Raw genomic sequence first — 9,085 nt, 5'->3', positions numbered from 1 at the left:
TGAGGATTTAAAGAATAGTGTTTTTAAGTAAATTGAGGTACCTTAGTTAATCCAGGTTGATTTAAGTAAAGACATAGACAAGATGAGAAGAAAAAGTCTTGAATTTCAAGCACTCTTGATACCTTACTTGGAACTCATACAAAAGAATATTAATAAGTTTAGATAACTTATTCTTACTCCTAAAATGCCTATTATTTAACATGTGATTGAACTTTGAATGGAGATACATCCACAACACTTGGCATTGGATGGCCACTTGGTAAATATTAAGTCTATCTCTCTAATATTTGTAGACCACTATTTTTTTGGATAGAGTAATTTCAAACTACTGATTTCTTTAATGGATTTCCTAATAAATCTCAAGGTTCTCATTTAGGTGACCAATTTCTAGGAGGTCCATGAATATTTCCTAATAAAGTCTATTGCTAATCAATATTGTATCAAAAATTCAAACTAATTAGGTATTGAATTAAACTTGATAAACAAATGATAGAGAAGGAAAACTTTAAACATGAACAAGATCATAAATCATATGATGATGACATATTGCAAATGCTTGACTTAAGCTTAAAAAATGATAAAGTTTATTGTTAATCAATATTCTATCAAATTTTTGAATAGATTAGGTATTGAATTTAATTTCATATGTATGCACATATCTAATTTAATGTCATACACAAAAATATCTAATCTAATGTCATACATGAACAAACATATCATATATTAACCAATAATGTCATTAGTCGAATAATGTCATACATTGAATAAATGTCATACATCAAATATAGAATGTCATATACATCAAATGTGTATCAAATATGTCCACTGATGCCTATATATATACATGTCTAGATCAACTACATCTTTTCCTTCCCACGAGGGGAAGGAAACAAGTCTCTTAATGTCCTTTGCCATCGTGTGGAGGGAGATAGTGGAGATGATGGGGCCCTCTTGACACACTCACTCAACCTCTTGTTGAGGCTCTTCTCTAGCTCCAACTAATACAAAGAAAGTAGATATGAATCAATATTTATCATATGTTGAAATCAAATATATGTACACACAAAATCAATTATTTTCTTACTGCCAACAAATAGTCACTTTGTAAGTTCACCTCAAATGCTCGTGGATGGTCAGGCATGATGAGACCCTACAACAATTCAATAAATATAATCACTTATAAATACACATATAACCAACAAAAATATTGTACCCAAGTAAATATCACCAAAGTCATCTTATACCCACCAATTCCAACCCAAGTTCTGATTGTGGGTCCAAGATATTTAGAGCATGTGAAATTTGATCTAACAACTTATTTTTGGGTTTAGAGAGAAAATACATGTCATAAATGGTAAGATAAGGTCCAATAAATGAAAGGAATCATTTGATTGAAGTTGAAATAGAGAAGCACACTTATAGATAAGGGTAACCTTGAGTTTTTAAAGAAAATAAATCTATATAGGACTTAAATAATAATTTGAAGGTCCAATGAGTGTTTAAAGGAGAGTGTGAAATCAATGTAGGAACCCATAATGTATATTAAAATGGGGCTAAAAATAATACCAAATAAGTGTTCTTAATTTTTCAAATGATACATGTAGTCCCCACCTTATTGGAAGCATGTGTCCACCTCATGCACACAATAAAGTAGAAGAAAAAAAAGAGAAAGAGGTAAAGATTTTGGGAAAACTACAAGGAGATTAAATATCACCAAGTTGAAGGACAAAAGCTCCCAAACCAAGAATATTAACTATTACATTCATTTGCAAGGATACATAAAAGAACAACAAAATCCTAAAGCTTACTAAGATTCCAAGTCAACTAGTTGAAGAGACCTCACTCAAGAAAATATCTCAATCTCAAGCATCGTGTTGTAAAAGCTATAGCAAAAGATCAAGTGGTCACTTGAGAAAAGAAAGAGCAAAAATAAAAGATAAAAAAATACTGAATGATTTATCCCACTAGCATAGCTATAAGAGTATGAAAAGAAGAGAGAAGGGCCATGAATCCAAAATTCTAGTAAGTTATCTTATCCAAGTTTATTTTGTATGAGAGGAGGAGGAGGATGAGAATGAAAGAATGTAGAATTTTATTACGTTAGTTCCATTCATCCCAAAGAAATAGTGAAGGAGAGTTGATGGTGTTGATTCCAAAAACTATAGTTTCTTTGAATCATAAGGATATGCCTAGTTCTATTATCAAGTTCAAAATTTGACTTTGGCCTATGAATAATATTAATTTAAAACACAAATTCTCCTGCACTTATGACTCTACTAGACCAAGGTGAGTATATCTAATCACCAATTATATCTTTAAACTTGACTATTATTTATAGAAAACATATAACTTCCATCTTGTAGGTCCTACTCCTAGTTGCAATCAACTTGGAATACAACTAATCTTCTATTCCTATCTTTACTTTTAATTTCATTATCTCCTACTCTTAGTCCTCATACCTTTATTTGATTTTCCTACTTCTTCTCTACTTCTAACTTCAATATGTGCTCCTAGTTCTTCTTTATCTAATTCTTTCACTGCCACTTCTACCTTCACTCCTAGTTTTTGAATTAAAAGTAGCTAGAACTAGGGGGCTGACCTTTTAACAAAAAACTAACTTACTATTAGTAGATAACCATTAAACAAAACTACCCCTTACCACTTAGTAAAACAAAAACAAGGTTTCAATCCATAATTAAAAGAGTATATGTAGGCCTAACATACATACTGCTTGTGTAAAAACCATAAAAGCTATAGTAATATATAAACAAAGGTTAACATTAGAAATTTTGAGATTAAATATTATAAAAAACAACTAAAATGAAGAAAATTCTTTCATACCTTCGTTAGTGGCTGTGAGCTAGCCACAGTTGCAGCCACTCCACTATCAACAGACTGTCGCAGATGAGGAGGTGTGTCCAACATCATGAGTTGCATGTCATACAATACATGTTACATCTAACATGAAACATAAAATAAATATAATCAAATGAATTAAATTAACATGAAACAACTATACCTATGTGAAGCTCGTATGATGTCTATGCTCCAAGTCTGTGGTAAAGGTTGAGGGTCCTATGGAGAACTGATGCACATGCATAATTTTTTTTTGTCAATCCTTAATATGATTACATAATAAATATATGTATTAATAAAAATGATTAAATCAATAAATACCTCAGGACTCGTGGAAGGGACAAAAAAAGGGCCTGGAGGATCGCTGCTAGGCCCAGCAACACTTTGACCCTGAATTTTGAACAATGTCAATAGATGTTAATTAATTAATCATTCACTATACATATGAAATGTGATCAAATTAGTAAATTATAATTTTAATTTACTTGTGTGTCAATGCCAAAAGTCTCGTTCAGGAACTGATCGGTGACAAGCCCATCATCTGCACCATCTCCAGCATGAGTGCCAAATATGCATAGGGATCCACATGAAGTGCACATGTGACCACGATGCACAAAAGGCTCCCCCTCAACTAATGGGCTCATGGAATGGATGAGGGTCTGCGTCAAAGCATTAATGGTCCCTAGAGTGTTGGCCTCTACATTTTCCTTCACAACTGAAGGAATGGTCACATGCTCATGTTGTGGCTTGACCACAGGTGCCCTAACTACATTAGGGTCACGACATGCTCCCGGCCTCTCAAATGATGACCCCCCACCTCTACCCTAGGAGTCTAATATATCAAAATAATTGGGGATCTCCCCAAGGACAAACTCACAATATAATTTCTTCAAAAAATACATGGGGACCTCGTGATTATTGCAAGGAGGGGCATCAAAAACCATCCACCATCTATCCCAAAAATTATTTCTAATAGCATTGTGTATGCACCAATGGATGGGGAATCGTTTAGTACCCTCTCTAACAGTATTTTGCTCACTAGGTTTTCTAAATAATGCACATATACTACCTTTTGGTATTTCTTTTTTTTTAACATCTTCATATGACAATTTATTTGCATAAAATCTTTTTTGTTCATCCCTCTTAACTCGTCAAATATCTAACTGACCACTAATTGAGGCTATCTGGGTGTTAATGGATTCAAGAGATGATGCCAATTGAGCCCTTATTGGATTGGTTTGTCCGAATTCTCAACTAAGCAATGAGTCTTTCTAATTCAATTTTGCCTCTCACTATTTCATTTATTATATTTTCTTGTGTGCCTGGTGGAGGTCTTGCAATTGGTTCGAGTTGTGGAATTTGTTGTTCTTCTTGAGGAGGGTTTTAGTTTTGGGGTTCTTGAGGGTTTTAATGTTCTTGTGGATTTTTTGGTTGATTATGAACATTTCCTAATAAAAAATCAATTGAAATCCAAATAAATAAACAAATCTAAATGAAATTTTTAAAAACCCTACAAAAGAATATAAAAAACTTACAAAACAATATGAAAAATATATCAAACAATGCAAAGTTAGGTTTATATCACTTACGGTGTCATCATGGGTGCGCTTGTGGTCTTGGATTTCATCGATGAGGAGGCATTTTGGCAAATGGTGGTGAAAATGTTAAGTCTTCAACTCACGTACACACTACTCATTGTAGGAGTAGAAGAAAATACTGATGAAAATTATGGGTTGTGGGTCTGTAGCCCATCATATATACTTTTTATTGTTTAATAGCGCATACACGCTATAGCACACACATGCTATGGCTTGGGTTGCCCAAGCCATAGTGCATACATGCTATTTAAAATAGGGAAAAAAAACTTCTTGTCACCTTTTTGGCACCACAACTCGGTGCATATACCCTAATAATAATTTCATATAAATAGTATATAAGAAATTAATCTTTTAAGTTTTTTCATAAGCAACTAACTCTCAAAGGCTTTCATGTCTTAATGTAATAATTTTATATCAATATAAATATGTTAATATTATTAAAGTATTCTAATTATTTAAGAAATGCTAGTATGAAACTCATTGTAATATATATATATATATATATATATATATATATATATATATATATATATATATATATATATATATATATATATATATATATATATATATATATATATATATATATATATATATATATATATATATATATATATATATATATATATATATATATATATATATATATATATATATATATATATATAGAGAGAGAGAGAGAGAGAGAGAGAGAGAGAGTTGCATGAATAAAAATTATAATTAATATTTACTATTTATTTTTTAATAGACTATTTATTAAATATTAAATTAATAGATTCAATATTAGAATATATGTGTTCAGGAACATATTTCAAGAAGTTTGAATGATTTTGTGAATGAGGGAGATTATATGTACAAAGGAGATTTATTCAAATTTAGTACTATTTCACTTGTATTTCACAAGGTACAATTGCTAGTTAATAATTAGAACCATATTTTTAATAAAATATTTCAAATAAAAATAATAGTTATAATTTATAATAATATTGCATTATAATTCAACCCTAGAACATAAAAACAATGGAGACTAATAAGAGAAAAAGTCACTTAAAAATAATAATATTAAAAATATTAAAAACTTACTATTAGTTAACTTTATATAAAATTATTGTATAATAATATTATAGTAAACCTTAAGACATTATTTATTAATATCATAATTATTATTATAATATATAGAATAGTTTGTTCAATTATTATAAATCTATAATGTACTAGTTGTATATTATATATTATTTTATAGGTATATTGAATTAATTTATTATGATATAATAATTATTAAAATAATTTATAGAAAAACTAATTTATTTTATTCTTGTTCTATCAAAAAATCTTCATTTTTAGTTCAATATGAGTTGAGAGGACATTCAAAGAAGTTAACTGATAATGATGTATTAATAAGACATAAACTCCAATAGTGAGTAATAAAAGTTATAAAAAACTTAAAAGAATGTCATAATATGATTAAAAATATTATTAATCATTCCTCACGTCATTTTTTTGGGTGACTAATTATTAGTGACCAATTATTTAGCCATTTATTTAATCATTGGTCTTTGTCTTATCTTGTGATTTTACCCAATGACCAAATTAATCATTGATTTAGTCACTTATACTTAGAAGTTGCAAAATATTACAAGAATTTGACTAGTTTTGGTCATGTGATTAAAAAATTTAGTCTTATGACTAAAATTTTTAGTCAAGTAGTTATTTATTTGCCAAAATTCTACTAGAAGATTGTAGAAGCCCTAGTTGGCCATATGTCATTTAGGTAGAGTCTCATTCCAAATGAAAAATTCATGGAAGCTTCCAATGTATTGCCTAATGGGCAATATATGAATTTACAAGAAATATTTGAAAAAGTGGATGGAGACAATGAGAGACTTGTTGAAGAATATATTTTGATTGCTAATGAAGAAATTGGGAGAGAGAATGTACTACATGTCACAGATGAGGATGATGAAGAAAATCAAGCAAATAGCACTAGTACATTTTTGCAAATATGTGACTATGTGACTAAAATGTTTAGTCCCACTACTAAAAAATTTAGTCTTGTGACTAAAATTGATCACATTCCACTATTTATTTGTAATTTATAGTTATAAGTGACTAAATAAGTGACTAATTTGGTGACTGTGACCAAATAATTAGTTACTAATAAGCACTCACCTAAACACAAACAACTAAATAAACTACTAAATAAATGACTAAATTTAAGTGATTAGATATTTAGTGATATGTACTTCTTCGACTCTTCACTTTCTCTAGGGTGTATTTATTAATGGATTAGGTTAATTTTATTTTTCACAACTCATTCATGGTCTTTGGACCTTCTCTTCCTCATATTAAACATGGTTTCACTTTGCAACTTGTAGGATAGAAGATGCTTTGTTAAATCGCTTAAGAGATTTAATTTACCTTTGGGTTCTTTAATCAATATTATTGTAAAATAATTCAATTTTCCTCTAAGAGGTATACTAATAAATAGTTTAGTTAGTAATTTTTTACTTAAATTATAACTTGGTTATTAGAATTGCTTGTGAAGAAAGTTATTTCCCTTTTTAAGCTTGTTAGGTTTAGAGTCTTCTTGATGGTCTAATTGTATTTGGAAAGAGACAAAACCTAAGCATAGATCTTTTTTATTATGGTTACATCAAAATAAGAAATGTAATTATTTGAGTTAATGACTGGAACTTATTTTATATTTGGGTTAGTCCAATGACATTTAATATTGAAGGTTTTGAGAGATTCTATGTAGATCTTGATAATTATCGTCTCATTGTCACATGGTGGTGAAATAGATCAATTAAAGAGAATGATTCTTTTGTTGCTTGATTTGAGGCTTTGGATTAGGGGGGGATAGATCACATGTTTTCATATATTATGCATGATATTTTTGAAATCTATTTAAATGGAAAAGTATGCTTTTGGTAATGACTGTGTAGGACAAATTTGCATCATGACCTTGAAGCATTAGGAGGAGCTTACTTCCACTCGATTAACATTTTTTTTTAGAGTGTTATACTTATCAAAGAAGTTTAAAACAATAATTGATTCCTATTCTGGGCATTATTATCATTAAAGAAATTGATGGTTCCTTAATGTTCTATGTCTTTAGACACATTGATCTTTATCTTTAGGAATTCATTGGTTACCTATTGGAAATATAGGAGTAGTAACTAAGAGGGAAGGGGTGAATTAGTTACCACTTAAATAAATCCTAGATAGATGTCAACACAAAATATAAACTTCACTAAAAAATATTGATGCTTGGCAAACACACAGGCACTTAATTTACACTAGCAAATGTTGTAACTTGGCAAATATTGAAATAACAACTGTAGTTTGGGAAATGAAAATATTAAGATATTATCTTTGATTAACCTTACTTAACTTAGTTGCATACACATAAAATAAATAGCATGAACACAAGTGACACCAAGATTTAACATGGAAACCCAATTTGGAAAAAAGCACCAATTGCAACTAGTTACTGATTTTCACTCTTTTAAAGTGAGCCCTGTTAAGAGACAACCCTATTAAAGGATACAAAACACACTATTAGCTGTGACACTATTAGAGGATTTAATCACCTTGTTAGGAGTCACCTTGTTAGAGGTCTTTAAACACTTCAATCTAGAAATGACATCTTGTTAGAGGATTTACAAATGGTTATTAAACCAACTCTGTTAAGGGATTTAGATCACTAGTACAATGTTTAGAGAGTAAAAAAGATGACCTCATTTATGATGCAACTGAATTACTAATTATAGATCTCAATTGTGGATTGTATACTTAATCCCTTTTTATTTAATTTATCTTTACAACTCCACAAGGATCTTCTACTTATCCTTCTAATTCACTTCCTCTTAGCATCTTCTATTCTTTCATACACATTCACACATTCAATCCTCAATTTGACCTTATATTTATACCTTATGAATTGTCAAGTCAGCTTGAATACATCTTAGAATAATTAATATTCATTACCTTAGTTGACTAGAACCAAAAAATTAATTAATTAACCTCAATATGCTAAAATAAGAAAATACTTTGTTAGCTAACCCTGCTTGGTAGACACTAACTCAGAAATGTTTTTCCTGTGTTAACCAAGTGAACAAGGTTAAGACTGCATCTTCACAAACTTTCTTTGGTAACTAAGTGAGCTCAATTAACACTGGTTCCATCCAAATTTTCTTTCATTAATTGAGTGAGCTCAATTAACACTCAGCTTTTGTGAACTTTTATTTGTCTCCCAAGTGAACTCAATTGACATTATCTTCTAAACTTGGCAAACTCTGGAATGCTCAGCAGACACAAAAAACTATCTTCAATGCTCAAGTGAGTTTGGCATATAATGACTGGTAAAGATATGGCATTTTGTGTAACATCAAAGATAACACACAATTAACCAATTATTTTCGACAATCTCCCTCTTTGGCATTGATGGCAACACAACATGTCATAATACAATAAAATTTTTAGAGAAAAATAAATTAAAGAAAATATCCTTAGTTTCATTTTGATTCTCAACCTTGAGAACTCCCTCTACCTTCAATTTCTCCCTCTGTCAGAAAACTTTGTCTTCAACATCTCCTATTAGCAAACTCTCACTCTTTGATATCAAACCA

The sequence above is a fragment of the Cupressus sempervirens genome, chromosome 11 (assembly GCF_028749045.1).
Source record: "Cupressus sempervirens isolate cs-2001-9-10 chromosome 11, ASM2874904v1, whole genome shotgun sequence".
Lineage (NCBI taxonomy): Eukaryota > Viridiplantae > Streptophyta > Pinopsida > Cupressales > Cupressaceae > Cupressus > Cupressus sempervirens.
Note: the sequence above shows the minus strand (reverse complement) of the source record.